This window comes from Ovis aries, unplaced genomic scaffold, assembly GCF_016772045.2.
Source record: "Ovis aries strain OAR_USU_Benz2616 breed Rambouillet unplaced genomic scaffold, ARS-UI_Ramb_v3.0 scaffold_90, whole genome shotgun sequence".
NCBI classification, from domain to species: domain Eukaryota; kingdom Metazoa; phylum Chordata; class Mammalia; order Artiodactyla; family Bovidae; genus Ovis; species Ovis aries.
This window is the reverse complement of record NW_024599829.1, coordinates 674,106-698,715: the sequence shown is the minus strand read 5'-3', so window position 1 is coordinate 698,715 and position 24,610 is coordinate 674,106. Positions and strand designations below refer to the sequence as shown.

At 37.7% G+C, this 24,610-nt stretch overlaps 1 pseudogene; it reads left to right on the top strand.

Moving 5' to 3' along the window:
- The first annotated feature begins 7,132 nt into the window (after nucleotides 1-7,132).
- LOC105613922 (putative olfactory receptor 4A4) lies at nucleotides 7,133-8,152 on the top strand (annotated as a pseudogene).
- Nucleotides 8,153-24,610: the final 16,458 nt, after the last annotated feature.

Genomic DNA, 24,610 nt, shown 5'->3' with positions numbered 1-24,610 from the left:
CAGAACTAGGTTTATTTATAGATATTTATATTTTAAAGTTAAATTTCAATAAGCTAGTCTGGTAAAATATACATTTACATAGTATTTTGAATAATATTTAACTTATTTTAACAAGCTACAAAAAGATTTTGTACCTTCAAACAATTGAGAATTATTATCCATAATCTGAGTAGGTCTTTCTACTTAAGTCTTCTTTTATGCTCATCAGGCTTACAAAGTTTCTTACATGTAGCTTTAGTCATTTTGAATTTTTCTTTTAATGTCACTACTTGAAACTGGATCTTGTGCTCTATTACATTTTCCAAGTATCTGTACTTTAAATATAGGAATTAAAAAAAAAAAAAACAACATAAGATGCAATCTTCACGGTACATCATTCATACTCTAGTTTGCATTCTACAAGTTTTGACAAATACATACGCTGCATAGTCACCACCACAACCAATATGTAGAATGTTTCATAATTTCTGTGTCATTCTAGTACATTTCACCAAAGCGTTTCCCCACGCGCCTTTGTAATCATCTCCTGGCTGCACCTCCAGGTCCTGGAAAGCACTGATCCATTTCCATTCTGTCAGTGCTGTCATTTTCCAGAATGCCAAGTAAATTGAATCATACAGTATATAGTCTCTTTCTTCCAGATTTATTAAGGTATAATTGATGAGTTAAAACTTTGTATATTTCCTGTGTACAATGCGATGATTTTATGTACATATAAAGTAATTATCAGCACTTCCCTGGTGGCTCAGACAGTAAAGAATCTGCCTGCAATTCAGGAGACCTGGGTTCAGTGCCTGGGTCTGGAAGATCCCCTGGAGAAGGGAATGGCTACCCTCCTCAGTATTTAAGTGATTACCAAGTTCAAGTGAATTAACACATCTATTACTTAATACAATGACTTTTTTTTTTTTTTTTTCTGGTGTGTGTTAGTTTCTCAGTCATTTCCGACTCTTGGTCACCCCATGAACTGTGACCCGCCAGGCTCCTCTGTCCAAGGAGGTCTCCAGGCAAGAATGCTGGAGTGGGTTGCCATTTCATAAACCTTTTAAAATCTGCTCTCTTAGCAAACTTAAGAGTGAAAGAAGGAAGTGCAATAGGTGGCATAAAACTCAGTATTAAAAAAACTAAGATAATGGTATCTGGTTCCCATCACCTCATGGCAAACAAATAGAAGCAGTGACAGGTATTATTTTCTTGGGCTTCAAAATCACTGTGAATGGTGACTGCAGCCATGAAATTAAAAGACATCTGCTCCTTGGAAGGAAAGCTATGACAAACCTAAGCAGTGTATTAAAAAGCAAAGACATCACTTTGCTGATAAAGGTCCGTATAGTCAAAGCTGTGTTTTTTTCAGTAGTCTTCCCAAAATAGTTGCTTTCAGCATCTTTCTTTCCAAGGTGGCTCTCAACTGCTTCCTGCCTCTCCAGGAAACTCTCCAAGATCAGCCAGTGAGTCTGACCTAATCTTTTTGTAAGTTACTGTTTCTGCACTAGGTGTTAGAGCATGTATGATTTTGTGTGCATTCTTTCAGGTTGGCGTCTGTATTTCCCAGTCATCTTCCAGTTCTCCCCCAAGTAAGCTCTGCTAGCCCTCAAAGCAAAATTAGTTTGTGGTCTCATCTTCATGGTGCAGGGTTCCTCTAGTAGGTAACTTTATGTGGGGCTTGGACTCCTCACTTCTTGGAAATAAACTCTGCAACCGTAATTATCATCTTGTTTATGTGTCACTTGCTTGAGTTTGAGTTTTTTCTTTTCTTTTCTTTTCTTTTCTTTTTTTTTTTTGTAACACCTCTCAGACACATCTGCTGGGGTTTTCTTTTCCCCAGTAATTTTTATTATTTTGGGGGGCACACAACACAGCATGCGAAATCTTTGTTCCTCAACCAAGGATTGAACTCATGCCCCCTGTAGTGGAAGCATGGAGCCTTAACTCCTGGACCACCAGAGAAGTCCCGGGAGTATGAGTCTTAACTATAGTATTAATATATCTCCACAATTCCTACCCTTTTTGTTGCAGTTCCTCCTTTATATCTTTTGTTGCAGAGGATCATTTCTGCTAGTCTTCAGGCTGTTCTTGCCAGCAGTTGCTCTGTCAACAGTTGCGATTGTGGTGTGCTCATGGAACGAGGTGAGCTCCAGGTCATGCTGAGTGGCCACGTTGCCTCCTCTCTCCTATGTCTGTGTTCATGCCAGAACGACACTGCTTTGATTACCATCATTTTGTAGCATGCTTTAGAATCAAGAATAGGAACACCTGCCCAAGTTTATTCTTTTTCAAGATTGTTTTGGCTATGTGTATTCCCTTGAGATTTCATATACATTTTAAGAAAGATTTTGTTTTGCTATTTCTATGGAAAACATTTTCGAGGTTTTTACTGGAATTGCATTGAATATGTAGATCACTTTAAGTAGTATTGACATCTCAATATTCTCAATATTCCAACTTTTTAAAATTAATGTGTGTCTTTTGCAATATCTTTCAGCAACATTTGCAGTTTTCAGCATACAAGGCTTTGCCTCCTGGTTTAAGTTTATTCTTCTTCAGGTTATTTATTGTAAATGAAATTTTCTTAGTTTGATATTTGAGTTGTTAATTGATATTACAGCAATTCAACATTCTTTCATGATAAAACCACCCTCTAAACAAATTGAGTATAGAAGGAGTGTGCTCCAACTAAATATAAAGGTTGTATATGAGAGACGGAGAAGTCAATGGCACCCCACTCCAGTACTCTTGCCTGGAAAATCCCATGGATGGAGGAGCCTGGTAGGCTGCAGTCCATGGGGTCACTAAGAGTTGGACACGACTGAGCGACTTCACTTTCACTTTTCACTTTCATGAATTGGAGGAGGAAATGGCAACCCACTCCAGTGTTCTTGCCTGGGGAATCCCGGGGACAGGGGAGCTGGGGTAGCACAGAGTCGGACACGACTGCAGTGACTTAGCAGCAGCAGCAGCAGTATATGACAGATTCACAGCTCACATCATACTCAACATTGAAAGGTTAAAAGCTATCCCATTAAAGTCAGGAAGAAGACAAGTATGTCCATACTCACTATTAGGAAGGAAATTTTACATATTTTCTTCTGTTTTATAAATTGCTAAAGAATCTGCCTGCAATACAGGAGATTTGGGTTTGATCCTTGGGTCAGGAAGATCCCCTGCAGAAGGAAATGGCAACCTGCTTCAGTACTCTTGCCTGAAGAATTCCATGGAGAGAGGACCTGGCAGGCTACAGTCCAAAGGATCTCAAAGAGTCAGACATGACTGTGGGACTTTCACTTTCAATTCCACTTTACTTTTGTGGGATTAAATGAAAATAAAAGTGAAAGTTGTTCAGTCGTGTTTGACTCTTTGCGACCCCATGGACTACCAATTCTGTTCAGTTCAGTTCAGTCGCTCAGTTGTGTACGACTCTTTGTGACCCCATGAATCGCAGCACACCAGGCCTCCCTGTCCATCACCAACTCCTGGAGTTCACTCAGACTCGCATCCATCGATTCAGTGATGCTATCCAGGCATCTCATCCTTTGTTGTCCCCTTCTCCTCCTGCCCCCAATCCCTCCCAGCATCAGAGTCTTTTCCAATGAATCAACTCTTCACATAAGGTGGCCAAAGTATTGGAGTTTCAGCTTTAGCATCATTCCTTCCAAAGAAATCCCAGGGCTGATCTCCTTCAGAATGGGTTGGTTGGATCTCCTTGCAGTCCAAGGGAATCTCAAAAGTCTTCTCCAACACCACAGTTCAAAAGCATCAATTCTTCGGCGCTCAGCTTTCTTCACAGTCCAACTCTTACATCCATTCATGACCACTGGAAAAACCATAGCCTTGACTAGACAGACCTTTGTTGGCAAAGTAATGTCTCTACTTTTGAATATGCTATCTAGGTTGGTCATAACTTTCCTTCCAAGGAGTAAGCGTCTTTTAATTTCATGGCTGCTGTCACCATCTGCAGTGATTTTGGAGCCCAAAAAATGAAATCTGACACTGTTTCCCCATCTATTTGCCATGAAGTGATGGGACCAGATGCCATGATCTTCGTTTTCTGAATGTTGAGCTTTAAGCCAACTTTTTCATTCTCCTCTTTCACTTTCATCAAGAGGCTTTTTAGTTCCTCTTCACTTTCTGCCATAAGGGTGGTGTCATCTGCATATCTGAGGTTATTGATATTTTCCCCAGCAATCTTGATTCCAGCTTGTGCTTCTTCCAGCCCAGCGTTTCTCATGATGTACTCTGCATATAAGTTAAATAATCAGGGTGACAATATATAGCCTTGACGTACTCCTTTTCCTATTTGGAACCAGTCTGTTGTTCCAGTCCGTGAAATTCTCCAGGATGGATTGGTTGGAACATTGGAGTAGATAGCCTTTCCCTTCTCCAGGGCATCTTCCAAACCCAGGGATGGAACCCAGATCTCTCTGTTTGTAGGCGGATTCTTTACCAGCTAAGCCACAAAGGAAGCCCAAGAATACTGGAATGGGTAGTCTATCCCTTCTCTAACAGATCTTCACAACCCAGGAATCGAACCAGGGTCTCCTGCATTGCAGGCAGATTCTTTATGGGCAGCTTTAATTAAAAAAAAAAGATTAGATAAATAGTTTTTCTTCTAAATGGTGAAAAAAATTATATATCTAACCAAACTTCAAGGCAGAATAAATGGAGTACTAAATAAAAAGAAAGAAAAACTTACTGTGACAGGTTAGAAAATATATTTCTAGTAAGTGTAAATTTAATGGAATGACTGAGCTGATATTTTATCCTTGAGTCATGATAACTTCTAAATGGTTCTAAAGCTATTCTTTTCTTCATGTTACATTTTCTGACCCTAACTATATTATTTTATCCAGTCATATCTTTACATGTACTTGTACTTTTAAAACTCTGTGGAAAATCCCAGTGAATTCAATTAAGTATAAAATAGTCTTGGACACATTTCAATTCTAAGACTCAATGAAAAAAGAAAAAAAAAAGACTCAAGGATAAATGTGGCTAAAAAGGACAAAATGTCCAGATCTTTGCCAATATCAGGAAAAAGATGATATCCTTTCAGGAACTCATACGAAAAAAATTAGAGGTTCTTTGCTAGGCTTAAAACATTCCATTAAAAAAAAAAAAAGCACAAGGTTATCTCTCAAAATTTCAGCAAGTTAGGTCCTTCAGCATGGTCCAATGTAAAGGACTAAAATACTGGATGGCATTTTTCTGTTCTGCAATCAGTAGGAAAAGAAGTTACTAGAGACGATTTTCCTGCAAATGGTTAGTTGCTATTTTCCTGTGTCAATGTATGATTTGCTTGTCTTTTGATAAATTATCCTAACCTGGTGAATCGTGTGTATATTTGTATTTATGCAGCATGGATTTTATTTTAAAAATTTACAGTGTAACCAAAAACAATCTCCTGAAGAATGAAAAAACTTCATGGAGAAAATAGGTAAACTGTTGAATGAAATAAAATACAATCTTAAGTAATAATGCAATGTTTGTTTGTTTGTTTGTTTTTTGCCATTTAATGTCAAACTAGATGAAAGAAGAATTTCAGGCCCCTACGAGTAAGTTAAAAAGTCTTCCTTCAGACTATGAACAAACCTTCAGAAGGTAAGACTAATATGAAATATTAGGTAAATAAATTACTCTGAATGAAATCAAGCTTTGATTCAATTCTAGTTTTATCACTTAAAAATGTGTGACCTTGGGAAAATTAATTAGATGTTCTGAGTCTTAATTTCTTCAACTATGAAATGGGGAATACATTTCTTGTTATAGTAAATTTACATGTGACATATTGAATTGTGAGGGCATGGCTGGAATTCGCTGTAGGAGTTCCTAGTGTAGTGATATAATCAAAATAGGATTTAAAGAGGATCATATGGACTGCTTCAAGAGAACACATTTTGGAGGCCAGAATAAAAGTGGAAAGAATTGGGCAGGAGGCTGTTTTAAGGCATCAGAAAAAAACATGGGGGTGGGGTGGGAAATGGTCTAATTTGGGACATATTTTTAAAGTAGAGACAATGGGATTTGTTAAGGGTATCAACAAATAATTTGAGAGGCGTATGGGAGTGTAGAACACAGTGAAGTTTTTTGTCTGGACAATTACATGACAAGTATCATTTAGTGAGATAGGGAATACTTTTTTTATTGTGGAAGCTTTGAAATTTATTTTTGATGTATATGGAATTGAAATCCAATTGTAGATGTCCAAAATTAGAGACGTTGCCTACACAAGGTTGGAAATAAGTGAGGAGATAGGTGCTTGAGACAGAAAATTGTAAAATAAAGTAAAAATAAAAATTAAAAAAAAAGGTGCTTCAGCATTTATTTGTCAGGAAAAGGAGGAATATCCAACTAAAGACCCTAAGGATCATCAGTGTGGTTTGAGAAAATTTTAAAACATTGACCTTCTATTTTTAGTTTTTTATTTTTTCTAATCACGCTGAATATATAGAAATTAACTTAAATGTGTCTCAAGTATTAGAGCTTTATTTATTGTTTATTGCACTAGATATGCTCACTAGTGTTAGTTCCTCAGTCATGTCCAACTCTTTGTGATCCCATGGGCTCTAGCCCACCAAGCTCCCCCATCTATGCAATTCTCCAGGCAAGAATACTGGAGTTGGTAGCCATTCCCTTCTCCAAGGGGATCTTCCTGACCCAGGGACCCAGGGATAGAACCCAGGTCTCCCACACTGCAGGCAGATTCTTCGTAGCCTGAGCCATCACTGTAATTTTATAAATGGTGTACCTTTTAAGGAATTCCATTCTTATCTTCGCTTGTTATTTCATTTCTTTCCCTTAAACTACCAAAGGTTTGTGCTCCTTTGGGATGCTATCTCTGATTTCTGTTTCATTGATGTAGTCCTACAGTGAGACTCTTAGGTTGTGTGAATATTCTTATAATAGTACTTATTATATGAGCCTGATTATTTTCGGATCTCTTGTCATATCTCACTGAAGGTAGGAAACTATGCCTTATTCAAGTTGGTAATCACAAGATCTATGGCAACTAGATACAAATAATCCATATACATTCTTTTAATTGAATAGATAAAAAAGATGAAACTTATTATGCATTTAAAAATTTCCCACTCATAAACTGTTTCTAATATGTGAATTCAGCTCCTGTAGAGACAAGATGGAACCAAGGAACAACAAGACTTACTTTGTCCTCCTGAGCCTCACACAGAATCCAAAGGAGCAGAAAGTCCTTTCTGTTATGTTCTTGCTCTTTTACATATTGACCATGGTGGGTAATGTGCTCATTGTTGTGACTATAACTGTCATTAAGACTCTGAGCTCACCAATGTATTTTTTTCTTGCTAGCTTATCATTTATAGATTTAATGTCTTCCTCCTCAGTTTCCCCCAGATTAATTTCAGACTTGATGTTTGGGGAAAAAATACCATATCCTTTGAATCTGGCATGACCCAGCTCTTTACTGAGCACCTTTTCGGTGGATCTGAGGTCTTCCTTCTGCTAGTGATGGCCTATGACCGCTATGTTGCCATCTGCAAGCCCTTGCATTATTTGGTGATCATGAGACAGAGGGTATGTTTTGCACTGCTGGTGGTGTCTTGTGTTGGAGGTTTTCTGCACTCAGTAATTCAGTTATACACTGCTTATGGGCTCCCATTCTGTGGCCCCAATGTCATTGATCACTTTCTCTGTGCATGCAACGTTTACTGAAACTCGTCTGTACTGACACCTTTGTCATTGGCACCTTAGTTGTGGCCAATGGGATACTCATCTGCACTATAGTGTTTCTGCTCTTACCCGTCTTCTATGGACTCTCTCTGCACTCTGAAGAATCTGAGTCAGGAAGGGAGGCTGAAAGCCCTCCAGACCTGTGGTTCCCACATCACTGTTGTCTGCTTCTTTGTTCCCTTAGCAGAACTTTTCCACTGATAAATCTTTGACTGTGTTTTATGGAGTCATAACTCCTATGCTGAACCCACTAATCTATAGTCTAAGTAATTCTGAACTGACTAATGCTATGAAGAGGCTCTGGAGAAAAAAATATCATTATCAGGCAGTAGATAAATGCATTATCTATCATGACAAAAGTAATTTAGCATTAGAGCCTATAATCTTGGAGTATGAAAGTTTTCATAAGTCTGATGCAAAAACATATCTTTACTCTGATTTATATGTATAGTTAAAATATGTACTATATGTTTGTGTTATTTTTTATTTTTAATTAGAGGATATTTATTTTTTAATATTGTGATGGTTTCTGCTATACATCAACATGAATCTACCATATGTTTATTAACAGTTTCTTTGCTAGAATGTAAACTTTATAATATCTATTTTAACACTGTACTTAGAGAGGGAAAATGTATTTATGGTAAGGAGTCAATAATAATATGTCATTTATTACTGAATTAGATTTTTATAAACGCACCATTATTTACTCAAATTCTGATTTAATTCTTTCTCATTCTTAATTTTATTTTAGTCATAGTTTTTGGTTTTATCTTCAATATTTTTATTGTACTAGTTAAAAGTTGGAAATATATAGATTGTCTTCTTATTCATTTTCATTTGTTTTACATATTACATTTTAGTATAACATTGCTAAGTGAAATACTGAAAATATATTGGATAAGAATACATATAGAAATAGAATTATGCAACATTCAGCACCTTGAATAAAACTCTTGCTCATCAACAAACCTGAGCCTCCCAGACTTTTCAGATGTGGTCATTTCACTTTGTTTCTAAAATTCTTTAAGTACTCTTTTCAAAAGTAAGTATATTTTCACATGTTTTTGCTACTATTTTTGTAACTAGCATTGTTAAATAGTAACAAAAATATATGAAAATATCCTGTGTATACATTTTGCATTTTACTTCGCTAACTCCTGAAGATCTTTACATGCAAGTGTGTGTGCTAAGTTGCTTCAGTTGTATCTGACTCTGTGCCACCCTATGAACTGTAGCCTGCCAGGCTCCTCTGCTCACGGAATTCTCCAGGCAAGAATACTGGAGTGGATTGCCTCTCCAGTGATCTTCCCAACCCAAGGATTGAAGCCAGGTCTCTCACACTGCAGGCAGATTCTTTACCATCTGAGCCACCAGGGAGCCTCCATACAAGTATATATAAGACTAAGTCATTTTTTCTTCATACTGCTTAACTGTGATATAAAGATACACTAATATTGATGTATCCAGTCTTATTCATCTTTTCCTCTTTTACTCCCCTTAGTTTGGAAAATACCCTTTTGACACATTCCAAAATTCAATGCTTAGTAAAATGCATGTTATATGAAAGTCTGATTAAAGAAATTATTCTACTTTTATACGTTAATTACAAATAAATAAATAAAGTTGAATTTGAGCATCTATTCATAGGTTTATTAAGAAATTTTATGTTTTACTTGATTGTTCATCTTTATACTGAATGGCATTTAATTATATAATGAAAAATTATCTCATTTACTTTGTATGTGGAATGATTACTTTTCTAGCTTGTAATTTGTTTTTCTTGTTTTTATACTGTGCAGAACATTTAAAATTTGATGTAACCTAAATATTCTTCTCCACATTTAACTTTTTAAGTCTTTTTGCTATTTTATGTTTTTTTATTTAAAATTTGAAACCATCTACATATCATTTGATGTGAAGTGAAGTGTTAAGTAGGGATTACATTTCAATTATTGCTCAAGATTTCCAATTTTTAGATGGATATTTATTTCTCCCCATAGCTCTGGTATTCAAATTATGCAATCAAAAATATGGCACGTGTTTGAATCAAATTCAGGCTGCCATTATGTTCACTTGATCTCTTTTTTCATGTGTAATTTAACACAGAATATAATTATATATTATTTAAAATAAACTTTATATCTTATAAGTCTAGGACTCTTTTATTTAGTATTCCTTATCAGAGCTATGCTTATTCTTACATATTCATACTTTAAAATTAAATTTCAATATGCCTTTCTAGTTAGAACTGTACTTAGTATTTTGAATAGATTTGTCTCATAAAGAATTTGTATCACCTGAGAATTCATAATTTTTATACACAAACTGCATCGGTCTTCCACTTAGAGGTTTTCCTTTATGTTCAAATCTCCCTATGTTTCTAGTTTGGAACTTTAGATTTTTGAATTTTTATGCCGCTGTTTTAAAGTGGATTATATCTTTTATCACATTTTCCAAGCACCTGTACTTTCGATGTACGACATCTGTTTTTTAAGCTTTTTTAATAACATGATCTTCACAGTACATCCATCATTTTTTTTAAAAAAATTCTAAGTTCTATAAATTTTGATACACAAGTCATGTAGTCACTGTAGCATTCAATATGAAGAATATTTCATCATCAGTAGTATTTCTCCATGCACTTTGTAATCACCTCCTGCCTCCATTTCCAAGTCCATTTCCATTCTTTTAGTTTTATCATTTTCCAGAATGTCAATTAAATTCAGTCATATGGTATGTAGACTTTCCCTCCTAGTTTTATTGGGATATGATTGACAAATTAAAATGTATATTTCAGATTACAGTGTGATGACTTTATACACATATACTCTGTTGAAGTGGTTAAGGGTCCATACTTTTAAAATAGAGGGCATAGGTTCTACCCTTGGTTAAAGAACTAAAATCCTGCTTGCTCTATGGTGCAGACAAAAAAGGAAGGATTAAAAAAAATCAAGGGTACAATATAGCTTAATAAACTATAGCCAACATGAGCTTCCCAGGTAGCACTAGTGCAGTCAGTGCAGAATACATAGGTGATACAGTTTCAATCCCTGGGTCAAGAAGATCCCCTGGAGTAGGAAATGGCAATTTGCTCCAGCATTCTTGCCTGGGAATTCCCATGGATACAAGAGCCTGGCTGGCTGCAGTCCATGGGGTCACAAAAGTCTGACACAACTGAGCAACAGCACAGCATATGTTATGTTTCACGGACACATACAAGCTAAGAAAAAGAATAGTAAATATATAGATTTTAATAATTCAAAGTAGCGTTACTGAAGGTTAGTGGGAAACAGAATAATTATTCTGTACATGTACTGGGAAAATTCATTTATTCTTCTAATCAGAAAAGTGAAAGTAGCTCAGTCGTGCCTGACTCTTTGTGAGTCCATGGACGATACAGTCCATGGAATTCTGCAGGCCAGAATATCAGAGTGGGTAGCGTTTCCTTCCTCCAGGGAATCTTCCCAACCCAGGGATCAAACCCAGGTCTCCCACATTGCAGGTAAATTCTTTACCAGCTGGTTAGAAAGGAATGAGTATTTCCTCTTCACACGAGAAAATGTATATCCTACAGGTTTTGGGTTGTTGTGTTTTCATTTTCATTAGTTTCTAGGCATATTTTAATTTCTTTTTTTGATTTCTTCTGTAATCTGTTGGTTATTCAGAAGTGTGTTGTTCAACCTCCATATGTTGGAATTTTTAATAGTTTTTCTCCTGTAATTGAGATCTAATCTTAATGCATTATGGTCAGAAAAGATGGTTGGAATGATTTCGATTTTTTTGGATTTATCAAGTTTAGATTTACGGCCCAGGATGTGATCTATCCTGGAGAAGGTTCCATGAGCACTTGAGAAAAAGGTGAAATTCATTGTTTTGGGGTGAAATGTCCTATAGATATCAATTAGGTCTAACTGGTCTAATGTATCATTTAAAGTTTGCATTTCCTTGTTAATTTTGTTTAGTTGATCTGTCCATAGGTGTGAGTAGGGTATTAAAGTCTCCCACTATTATTGTGTTATTGTTAATTTCCCCTTTCATACTTGTTAGCATTTGTCTTACATATTGTGGTGCTCCTATATTGGGTGCATATATATTTATAATTGCTATATCTTCTTCTTGGATTGATCCGTTGATCGTTATGTAGTGGCCTTCTTTATCTCTTTTCACAGCCTTTGTTTTAAAGTCTATTTTATCGGATATGAGTATTGCCACTCCTGCTTTCTTTTGGTCTCTATTTGCATGGTATATCTTTTTCCAGCCCTTCACTTTGAGTCTGTATGCGTCCCTTGTTTTGAGGTGGGTCTCTTGTAAGCAGCATATAGAGGGGTCTTGTTTTTGTATCCATTCGGCCAATCTTTGTCTTTTGGTTGGGGCGTTCAATCCATTTATGTTTAAGGTAATTATTGATAAGTATGATCCCGTTACCATTTACTTTATTGTTTTGGGTTCGGGTTTCTACATCCTTTTTGTGTTCCCTGTCTAGAGAATATCTTTTAGAATTTGTTGGAGAGCTGGTTTGGTGGTGCTGAATTCTCTCAGCTTTTGCTTGTCTGTAAAGCTTTTGATTTCTCCTTCGTATTTGAATGAGATCCTTGCTGGGTACAGTAATCTGGGCTGTAGGTTATTTTCTTTCATCACTTTAAGTATGTCTTGCCATTCCCTCCTGGCCTGAAGAGTTTCCATTGAAAGATCAGCTGTTATCCTTATGGGAATCCCCTTGTGTGTTATTTGTTGTTTTTCCCTTGCTGCTTTTAATATTTGTTCTTTGTGTTTGATCTTTGTTAATTTGATTAATATGTGTCTTGGGGTGTTTCACCTTGGGTTTATCCTATTTGGAACTCTCTGGGTTTCTTGGACTTGGGTGATGATTTCCTTCCCCATTTTAGGGACGTTTTCAACTATTATCTCCTCAAGGATTTTCTCATGGTCTTTCTTTTTGTCTTCTTCTTCTGGGACTCCTATAATTTGAATGTCCATCAGCAGATGGATGGATAAGAAAGCTGTGGTACATATACACAATGGAGTATTACTCAGCCATTAAGAAGAATACATTTGAATCAGTTCTGATGAGATGGATGAAACTGGAGCCGATTATACAGAGTGAAGTAAGTCAGAAAGAAAAACACCAATACAGTATACTAACACATATATATGGAATTTAGAAAGATGGCAATGATGACCCTGTATGCAAGACAGCAAAAAAGACACAGATGTGTATAGCGGACTTTTGGACTCAGAGGGAGAGGGAGAGGGTGGGATGATTTGGGAGAATGGCATTGAAACATGTATACTATCATGTAAGAATCGAATCACCAGTCTATGTCCGATGCAGGATACAGCATGCTTGGGGCTGGTGCACGGGGATGACCCAGAGAGTTGTTGTGGGGAGGGAGGTGGGAGAGGGGTTCATGTTTGGGATCGCATGTACACCCGTGGTGGATTCATGTCAATGTATGGCAAAACCAATACAGTATTATAAAGTAAAATAAAGTAAAAATAAAAAGTTAAAAAAATAAAAAAAAAATAAAACCAGCTTGAACACCTGGAGAAAAAAAATGTATATCCTATGTGGGTTAAATATGTAAAAGTGAAAGTGTGCTAAGTTGCTCAGTCGTGTCTGACTCTTTGCCACCTCGTAGATTGTATTCTGTTGTCCAGGGGATTATCACAGCAAGAATACTGGAGTAGGTTGCCATTTCCTCCTCCAGGGGATCTTTCCAACCTAGCAGGTTCTTTACCACTGAGCCACCTGGGAAGCCCAAATAATGAAAATGATTCACTTTAAAAAGCATAAAGATAATTATCCTTATAACTTGGACAGGAATAACAAGAACTTTGAGAAGTATATACAGAGATCTTTCATCCTGGATCCACATTTCATGTCCCTATGTGAGGAATCATAGCATATGTGAGGAATCCTTGATGAGACCACATTCACTGCTATATCCAGGTATGAATTCTTCTCATTCTGATAATCTGGAAGTATTTAATTCACCATTTAAATTTCTTTCTGGTTAGAAGATCTAAAGTGCATTATATTTCTTTCACCAGTGCTAGTTCACTGTTGGAGATGTTGGGTCCGGGGATTTCTGTCTGTGGACCCTTGAGCTGGTGGATGAGGCTAGGGACGAGTGTGTTCCCTGATGAGTGAGCTGAGTCCTGACATGGTGGGCTGAAGGATCTTTATGACCACAGGGCTGCTGTCCACCCATTGGTGTTTGAAGCCAGGCCCTAATGGGTCCTGAAGCTGTGCCAGCTCACTGTTGGGTGAAACTGGTCCTGGGTTCTCTGGTGGCAGGGTCCAGGAGTTCAGAACCTGGTCTTGGCCTGCCCATGGATGGGGCTGAAGACCAAGGAATCATGGATTTGCTGCCTGGCTGCTGGTGAGCGAGCATGTTCACAGGTGGCTGGGGTTTCAGAACTTCCCACAGTAGCCAGCATGCTGGTGGACAGGTTGTATCCTTTGCCCATTGATTTGGGGCTTCCTAGGTACGGAGCCGACTGACAGTGGTGGGGGCTCCAAGCAAAGCTTGCCAGCACTAGTGTCCTGATGGAGGTTGGCTCCTCAGAATGGCTGCTCCCAGCATGTCTCCCCATGGAGAGTCTCAAATTCTTCCTGCCTCTCTAGAAAATGCCCCACGATCAGCAAGTGAGTCTCATTCAAAATCCATTCAAATGACAGTTTCTGCCCTGGTTGGCTGCTGGAGCCTGTGTGATTTGGTGTGGGGTCTTTTAGGTTGGCATCTCTACGGTCTACATCCATCTTCTGGCTCTTTCTAAAGTACGCCCCACTGGCCTTCAAGACATGTTATTTTGTGGGCCATCTTCCTCATGTAGCACTCCTTGGCTGCAGAGCTCAATGTAGTGTGCAGACTTTTCATTCCTTGGGGAGAAACGCTGCAGTTGTCATTATCCACCCATCTGTGATGCAGCAGTCTTAACAATGTTGTGTTTCTATTCTTCCTATCTTTTGTTGTGGGATCTTCCTGATATCTTTTGTTTCAGAGAATTTTTTTTTCCTACTTTCTTTCCCATCAGTAGTTGTTTCATAAGTAGTTGTTGTTTTGGTGTCACTGTTGGAAAACTGAGCTCAGGGTTTTTACTCCGCATGATGAAGTGAAGTGAAGTGAAGTGAAGTTGCTCAGTCGTGCCCGACTCTTCGTGACCGCATGCACAGTAGCCTGCACCACGCTCCTCTGTCCACGGGATTTTCTAGGCAAAAATACTAGAGTGGGTTGCTGTTTCATTCTCCAGGGAATCTTCCCGACCCAGAGATCGAACCCAGGTCTCCCACATTGTAGACAAACTCTTTACCTTATGAGCTATCAGGGAAGTCCACTCTGAATGATGGCCATTCTCGTATATGTCTGCTTTTATGCCAAATCCACACTGCTATTATTATCATCGTTTTATAGTGCTTTAGAATCAAAAATAGGAGACTTCCAAATATGTTCTTCTTTTTCAAGATTGTTTTGGCTGTTTGGAGTCCATTGAGATTTCAAATAATTTTTAGGAGGCATTTTTTTCTATTTCTGCAAAAAAGAAAATAAAAACAGTTTGGGGGATTTTGATAGGGATTGTATTGAATATCCAAATAACTTTATGCAGTGTTGACATCTTAATAATATTAAGCATTTCAGCACATGGATATCTTTTTATATTTGTGTGCTTTTTGTAACATCTTTCAGTAGTATTTTGTAGTTTTCAGTGTAGAAGACTTTGCTTCTCACTTAAATTTACTTTTGGACTTCACTGGTGGCTTAACTAGTAAAGAATACACCTGCAGTGAGGGAAACCTGGGTTTGATCCCTGGGTTGAGAAGATCCCCTGGAGAAGGGAAAGGCTACCCACTCCTGTATTCTGGCCTGGAGAATTCCATGGAATATATAGTCCATGGAGTCACAAAGAGTCAGACATAACTGAGCAACTTTTACTTACGTTTACTTTTAATTATCTTATTCTCTTTGATGATCTCATAGATGGAATTATATTCTTAATTTCCTCTTTGTTGTATTTATTGACACCATAGAAATGTAACATCCTTTCGAGATGAAAACTTTTCAACAATTAGGAACAAAAGAAATGTACCACACCATGATAGACCATTCAGGTATGACCTAAATCAAATCCCGTATGATTATACAGTGGAAGTGAGTGGTAGATTTAAGGGACTAGATCTGATAGACAGAGTGCCTGATGAAATATGAATGGAGCTCCGTGATGTTGTACAGGCGACAGAGATCAAGACCAACCCCGTGGAAAAGAAATGTAAAAAAGCAAAATGGCTGTCTGGGGAGGCCTTACAAATAGCTGTGAAAAGAAGAGAAGCAAAAAGCAAAGAAGAAAAGGGAAGATATAAGCATCTGAATGCAGAGTTCCAAAGAATAGCAAGAAGAGATAAGAAAGTGTTCCTCAGGGATCAATGCAAAGAAATAGAGGAAAATAACAGGATGGGAAAGACTAGAGATCTCTTCAAGAAAATTAGAGATACCAAGGAAACATTTCATGCAAAGATAGGTTCGATAAAGGACAGAAATGGTATGGACCTAACAGAAGCAGAAGATATTAAGAAGAGGTGGCAAGAATACACAGAGGAACTGTACGAAAAAGAGCTTCATGACCCAGATAATCACAATGGTGTGATCACTCACCTAGAGCCAGACATCCTGGAATGTGAAGTCAAGTTGGCCTTAGAAAGCATCACTATGACCAAAGCTGGTGGAAGTGATGGAATTCCAGTTGAGCTGTTTCAAATCCTGAAAGATGATGCTGTGAAAGTGCTGGACTCAATATGTCAGCAAATTTGGTAAACTCAGCAGTGGCCACAGGAAGGGAAAAGGTCAGTTTTCATTCCAATTCCAAAGAAAGGCAATGCCAAAGAATGCTCAGACTACCTCACAATTGCACTCATCTCACAGGCTAGTAAAGTAATGCTCAAAATTCTCCAAGCCAGGCTTCAGCAGTATGTGAACCGTGAACATCCAGATGTTCAAGCTGGTTTTAGGAAAGGCAGAGGAACCAGAATCCAAATTGCTAACATCTGCTGGATCATCAAAAAAACAAAAGAGTTCCAGAAAAACATCTATTTCTGCTTTATTGAGTATGCCAAAGCCTTTGACTGTGTGGATCACAATAAACTGTGGAAAATTCTGAGAGAGATGGCAATATCAGACCACTTGACCTGCCTCTTGAGAAACCTATATGCAGGTCAGGAAGCAACAGTTAGAACTGGAAATGGAACAACATGGTTCTAAATAGGAAAAGGAGTATGTCAAGGCTGTATATTGTCATCATGCTTATTTAACTTATATGCAGAGTACATCATGAGAAACGCTGGGCTGGAAGAAGCACAAGCTGGGATCAAGATTGCTGGGAGAAATATCAATAACCTCAGATATGCAGATGATGCCATCCTTATGGAAGAAAGTGAAGAGGAACTAAAAAGCCTCTTGCTGAAAGAGGAGAGTGAAAAAGTTGGCTTAAAACTCAACATTCAGGGCCAGGTGCATGGTGCATCTGACCTTGTTGGGAGACTAACTGAAAGGAACTTGAAACCCACATCTGATACTGGAATGAAATCCCAGTTTCAGCATCACCTTCAATACCTCACAAACTTACTCTTTGCATCTTAACACACTCAGCCTGACTGTTTAATGAGTGCTTGCTGAAGGGAGAAAATTTAATTTAGGACCAATTAACTTTGCTGACTGCTGTGCAATTTGAAGTGAGTCATGATTCTTTAGTAAATGGAGGTGAAAAACTCAACAATTAGAAGAAAAACCTGTTAAACAGACCATTGTTTAGAAGTCAATAAACGCTTCTGCTGGTTGTAGGGGTTCTTATGTGAAAACAGATATGTGAGGGGGGTGGGTGGGAGGAAACAGGTTGTGATGATACAGGAAAATCTGAGTTTAGGGGCAAGGGGTGGGATATGCAGGCAAAATCAGCAATTATTTTAAAATGAACATATGTATTTTTATTAGCTTTTAGTTAAATAGAGATTATTACACCCAGGTCAACACGATAAGCCTAAATCTGTATAGAGAACTAACTCAGGCATTGTCTTGTTTATCTGTAGGCTGGATAAAATAAACCTTTCCTGTTTTGTCAGTTCCTGGTTTCTTCGTTTAGAATAAATTAGACCAAAAGAAGAAACTCACTTGTCTTTGTACACCCCCCAGAGTTAAGTTATTGCAGTTCAAGCCTGGCCTTTTCATTTCACTGGTCTTTGAAGAGTCCAGGTGTTTGATAGATGTTCAGTAAATGATTTTTTAAGTGAACTTGTCTATTTTAAATCCTCATTAACATTTCTGGAAAGATTTCTTCCGGTAAGTAATGGGATCTTAGAGGGAAAATGGTTTTTCTGTTGTTGCTGTTAAAGCTAAGAAACTCCTCCACTGAAAAGGCTTTTGAAACTTGCTCGAGAGCTAAAAGTTTCAATCATGAAAAATGGCAGCAAACTGAAACTGATATGCACTTACAGTCAATGGTCCATTTCAGGAGGCCGGTGCTGTCTGACAGAGAAATGTTAGAGTGGTGAGGCCGGAGAAGGAGATGGTGGGGATTTGTAATAAATATTCTCTTTATGTTTTCTTCCAAATCTTGGTAAAACAATAAATTATCATCTCTAGGTGGCAAACAAAAAAAAAAAAAAACAAAACAAAAAAAAAAACTCAACATTCAGAAAATGAAGGTCATGGCATCTTGTCCCATCACTTCATGGGAAATAGATGGGGAAACATTGGAAACACTGTCAGACTTTATTTTGGGGGGCTCCAAAATCACTGCAGATGGTGACTGCAGCCATGAAATTAAAAGACGCTTACTCCTTGGAAGAAAAGTTATGACCAACCTAAATATTAAAAAGCAGAGACTACTTTGTCAACAAAAGTCCATCTAGTCAAGGCTATGGTTTTTCCAGTAGTCATGTATGGATGTGAGAGTTGGACTGAAGAAAGCTGAGCACAGAAAAATTGATGGTTTTGAATTGTGGTGTTGGAGAAGACTCTTTAGAGTCTCTCGGACTGCAAGGAGATCCAACCAGTCCATTCTAAAGGACCTCAGTCCTGGGTGTTCTTTTGAAGGAATGATGCTAAAGCTGAAATTCCAGTACTTTGGTCACCTCATGTGAAGTGTTGATTCATTGGAAAAGACTCTGATGCTGGGAGGGATTGGGGGTAGGAAGAGAAGAGGATGACAGAGGTTGAGATGCCTGGATGGCATCACTGACTCGATGGACGTGAGTCTGAGTGAACTCTAGGAGTTGGTGATGGACAGGGAGGCCTGGCGTGCTGCAATTCATAGGGTCGCAAAGAGCCAGACACGACTGAGCGACTGAACTGAACTGATGATAGAGCTGTGTATGACACATCCACAGGGAACGATAGACTCTATAGAAAAGTTGAACACTTTCCCCTTAAAAATTAGGAGTAAGAGAAGTGTGCACACTTTCACCACGTTGTAGAAACACAGATCTTCAAAACTTTTCTTGGAATTTTTAGAATTTTCCATAAATAGATTGTATCATCTCTGAAGTGGTTCTATAATTAATTAAATTTTACTTAATTTTTTTGTTTTTAATAATATTTCCAATGGAAGCCACATTCTAATGTTTGGATTTCAGCTTCAGCATCACCCTAAAAACCATCTTCTCCAATTACATTATCCATAGAAAAATTCCCTCTTTTATTTCTGTCACTGTACTTTATTTGTTGTCATATTGTCAGTGAATGGGGCTTCCCTGCGGCTCAGATGGTAAAATGTCCGCCTACAATGCTGGAAAACTGGATTTGATCCCTGGGTTGGGAAGATCCCCTGGAGAAGGAAATGACAACCCACTCTAGTACTCTTGCCTGGGAAATTCCATGAGCAGAGAAGCCTGGCAGGCTACAGTCCACGGGGTCACAGAGAGTCAGACACGACTGAGTGACTTTCACTCACTCACTCATGGTACAGTTGGTGGCATTAAACAGGTAACTTAGCTTAAAAATAACTACTAGGTAAATAACTAGTAATTGCATATCAACTGGTGATAAAATTATATATCTAACCAAAATTTAAGGTAAATAAATTTAATATTATTAAATAAAAAGAAACATGAATTTGTTGTGGCAGTTGGGAAGTATGTCTTTAATTAGTCAAACTGGAACAAAATGCCTGGTCTGATATTTCACTCCTGAGTTGCAATAACTTCATAATGGTTTTAAGACCATGTTTTCCTCCATGTTACACTTTCTGACCTAATTATGTGACTTGACCTTATAGTATCTTTACATGTACAGGTAGTTTTAACATTTAGTCGAACATCCCAGTGAATTTAATTAAGGAAGGATTGATATTGGTTTCAGGACTCAGTGATAAATGTAGCTAGAAGGGATAAGTGTCTAGTTATCATCACCAATATCAGGAAAAAGATGATATCCTTTTAAGAACTGATGTAAAATTTCAGGAGGTTGTTTTTTTGGCTTAAAACATTGCATAAAAAAGATAAAAACACAAGAATTTCTGTCAAAGTCTAGGTTCAAGTATTGTAGCTTTACTAACAAAATGAAAAGAGAACATCTAAGCAATTGAATGGTATTTTTCTATTTTGATATTAGTAGGAAAATAAATTACTAGAGACACATTTTCTTGGGAAATGACTGTTTGCTATCTTTCTATGTAAATATAGGATTTGTTTCAGTTTTTGATAAGTTATCCTAATGTGGTAATTTCTTTCTGCATATGCATGAAATTTCTTTAAATAACTTATACAAATAAAAACCTCTTTTGAATAGTCAGAAAGCTCATGGAGAAAATGGACAGACACTGGAGTGATATAAGATATTTCTTTAAGAAATAATGCAAACCTTTTCATTCTGTTATCAAACTGGATGAAAGAAGAATTCAAGATGCATATGAGTGATTTTAATATTTATTCTGAAGATAATGAGCAAGCCTCCACAAGTAAGGCCAATAGTAAATGGTGGGAAGTAGGCGTCATAATTGTGTGATTTTCTTTACTATTGAGGAAATTTAATCACCTTGAAATAAATCAAATTTAGAATCAATTCTAGTTTTATCACTTAAAAATATGTGACCCTTGAAATATTAATTTAATATTCTGTGCCTTAATTTCTTCAACTATCAAACAGATTACAGTTCTCATTAAGTTTAAATATGATATATTATATTGTGAGCACGTGATTGAAACTGACTTTATATGCATACATACTCAGTTGTGTCTGACTCTTGTGACCTGCGGATTGTAGCCCACCAGGCTCCTCTGTCCATGGGATTCTCCAAGCAAGAATACTGGAGTAGTTTGCCATTTCTTGCTTCAAAGGATCAAATCCAGGTCTTCTGCATTATATTCATTGATAGCTTTAAGAGAACACATTTATTGGAGGCCAGAATAGAAGTGGAGAAACAGGGCAGGAGGCCATTGCTTTGGGCCGTGAAGAAAATGCAAGTAGCGAATGATCCAATTTGTGATGTATTTAGAAGTAGAGACAACAGGGTTTGCTAAAGGTATCCCTAAGTAAGATGAGAACACTAGGGAGTGAAGAACATGATGAAGCTTTTGGTTTTTTTGAGCAGTAACATGGAAGCTGATATTTAATAAGATGGGAAATTCCTTTTTTATTGTGGAATATTTAAAACTTATTTCTACATGTATTAAATGGATATCCAATTGTACGTCCAAAGTTGAAGATGTTGCATATATTTTGTTTTGCATTGTTTTACAGCTGTCTCATAGTTCTTTCTATTGTCCAGCAAAATAAAATGTAGCATATGCCAGGATCCAAAGCTCCATTTGTAACAATGGTTATATTTTTATAGCCTTTGCACATATTTATGTAGAATTTTAAGACAAAGGTGAACATAGATGGAAAGCTAGAGCCTGGAGACAAACTTACAGTGCTTTGGCATTTACTGATTAGAAAATGAGGAATATCCAACTGAAGACCTTAGGAAAGAAGTTTCAGTGAGGCTTGACACAATTCAGGACAGTGACCTTCTATTTATAGTTTTACCTACAAACAGTGAATATTGAAATTAGCTTAAATAGATCTCAAGTATTATACCTCTGTGACTTTATATATGGTGTACCTTTTAAAGGAATTCCTTTCTCATATTCTTGTTTCATTTTTCCTTTAAAAAAACATTTTAAAAGTTGCTTCCTCTGTAAAGCCTTCTCTGACTTCAGCTTGATTGATTTTATACTGAGCTTGATTGATGTTATGCTTTAGCTTAATTAATATGTATGTATATTGACTATAAACTTGTGTGAATATTCTTATAAAGGTACTTACTACATGGTTCTGAAATTATCTATTTACTGAGGGTAGGAAAATATGCCTTATTTAATTTGGTATTCATAATATCTGTGACACACTGGACACAAATACATAATTCATGCAAATTCTTTTAATTGGCTGACTAAAAAAGATGAAGTTTATAATGCATAAATGGCCCCCCTCCCATCTTGATTTGTAGGTAAACTGTTTTAATGTGTGAACTCAGTTCCTGTCCAGACTGGATGGAACCATGGAACAATGTAACTTACTTTGTCCTCCTGGGCCTCACACAGAATCCAAGGGAGCAGAAAGTCCTTTTTGTTCTGTTCTTGCTCTTCTACATTTTCACTCTGGTGGGCAATCTGCTCATTGTTGTGACTATAACTGTCAGTAAGACCCTGAACTCACCTATGCACATTTTTCTTGCTTGCTTATCATTTATAGATCTAATGTATGCCTCTTCTATCTTCCCTAGACTGATTTCAGACTTGTACTTTGGGGAAGATACCATATCCTTCCAAACTTGTCTGACCCAGCTGTTTACAGAGCACTTTTTTGGCGGATCAGAGATCGCCCTTCTGCTGGTGATGGCCTGTGACCACTGTGTGGCCATCTGTAAGCCCTTGCATTATTAGTGATCAGGAGGCAGAGGGTGTGTTTCATGCTTCTGGTGTTGTCATTTGTTGGTGGCTTTGTGCACTCAGTAATTCATCTTCTCACATTTATAGGCTCCCATTCTGTGGCCCCAATGTCATTGATCACTTTCTCTGTTCCCTTTACTGAAACTCATCTGTACTGACACCAACATCATAGGCATCTTAGTTGTGGCCAATGGAGGACTGATCTGCACTATTGTTTTTTTACTCTTACTCATCTCCTGTGGAGTCATCCTGCACTCTCTGAAGAACCTGAGTCAGGAAGGGCGGCAGAAAACCCTCCAGACATGTGGTTCCCATATCACTCTGGTTGTCTGCTTCTTTGTTCCCTGTATTTTCATGTATGTAAGACCTGCTAAGACCTTCCCCACTGACAAATCATTTTGAGTGTATTTTATACAATCATAACCCCATATGTGGAACCCATTAATCTACAGTCAAAGAAATTCCAAATTCAGACTCAAATTGAAGAAAGTAGGGAAAACCACTGACCTAAATCAAATCCCTTATGATTATACAGTGGAAGTGAGAAATAGATTTAAGGACCTAGATCTGATAGATAGAGTGCCTGATGAACTATGGAAAATGAGGTACATGACATTGTATAGGAGACAGGGATCAAGACCATCCTCATGGAAAAGAAATGCAAAAAAGCAAAATGGCTGTCTGGGGAGGTCTTACAAATAGCTGTGAAAAGAAGAGAGGCGAAAAGTAAAAGAGAAAAGAAAAGATATAAGCATCTGAATGCAGAGTTCCAAAGAATAGCAAGAAGAGATAAGAAAGCCTTCTTCAGCGATCAATCCAAGGAAATAGAGGAAAAGAACAGAATGGGAAAGACTAGAGTGCTCTTCAAGAAAATTAGAGAGACCAAGGGAACATTTCATGCAAAGATGGGCTCGATAAAGGACAGAAATGGTATGGACCTAACAGAAGCAGAGGATATTAAGAAGAGGTGGCAAGAATACACGAAAGAACTGTACAAAAAAGATCTTCAAGACCCAGATAGTCATGATGATGTGATCACTAATCTAGAGCTAGACATCTTGGAATGTGAAGCCAAATGGGCCTTAGAAAGCATCACTATGAGCAAAGCTAGTGGAGGTGATGGAATTCCAGTGGAGCTATTTCAAATCCTGGAAGATGATGCTGTGAAAGTGCTGCAATCAATATGCCAACAAATCTGGGAAACAGCAGTGGCCACAGGACTGGAAAAGGTCAGCTTTCATTCCAATTCCAAAGAAAGGCAATGCAAAAGACTGCTCAAACTACCGCACAGTTGCACTCATCTGACAGGCTAGTAAAGTAATGCTCAAAATTCTCCAAGCCAGGCTTCAGCAATACATGAACCCTGAACTCCCTGATGTTCAAGCTGGTTTTAGAAAAGGCAGAGGAACCAGAGATCAAATTGCCAACATGCGCTGGATCATGGAAAAAGCAGGAGAGTTCCAGAAAAACATCTATTTCTGCTTTATTGACTATGCCAAAGCCTTTGACTGTGTGGATCACAATAAACAGTGGAAAATTCTGAAAGAGATGGGAATACCAGACCACCTAACCTGTCTCTTGAGAAATCTGTATGTAGGTCAGGAAGCAACAGTTAGAACTAGACATGGAACAACAGACTGGTTCCAAATAGGAAAAGGAGTACGTCAAGGCTGTATATTGTTTCCCTGCTTATTTAACTTGTATGCAGAGGACATCATGAGAAACGCTGGACTGGAAGAAACACAAGCTGGAATCAAGATTGCTGGGAGAAATATCAATAACCTCAGATATGCAGATGACACCACCCTTATGGCAGAAAGTGAAGAGGAGCTAAGAAGCCTTTTGATGAAAGTGAAGGAGAGTGAAATAGTTGGCTTAAAGCTCAACACTCAGAAAACGAAGTTCATGGCATCTGGTCCCATCACTTCATGGAAAATAGATGGAGAAACAGCAGAAACTCAGTCAGACTTTATTTTTATGGGCTCC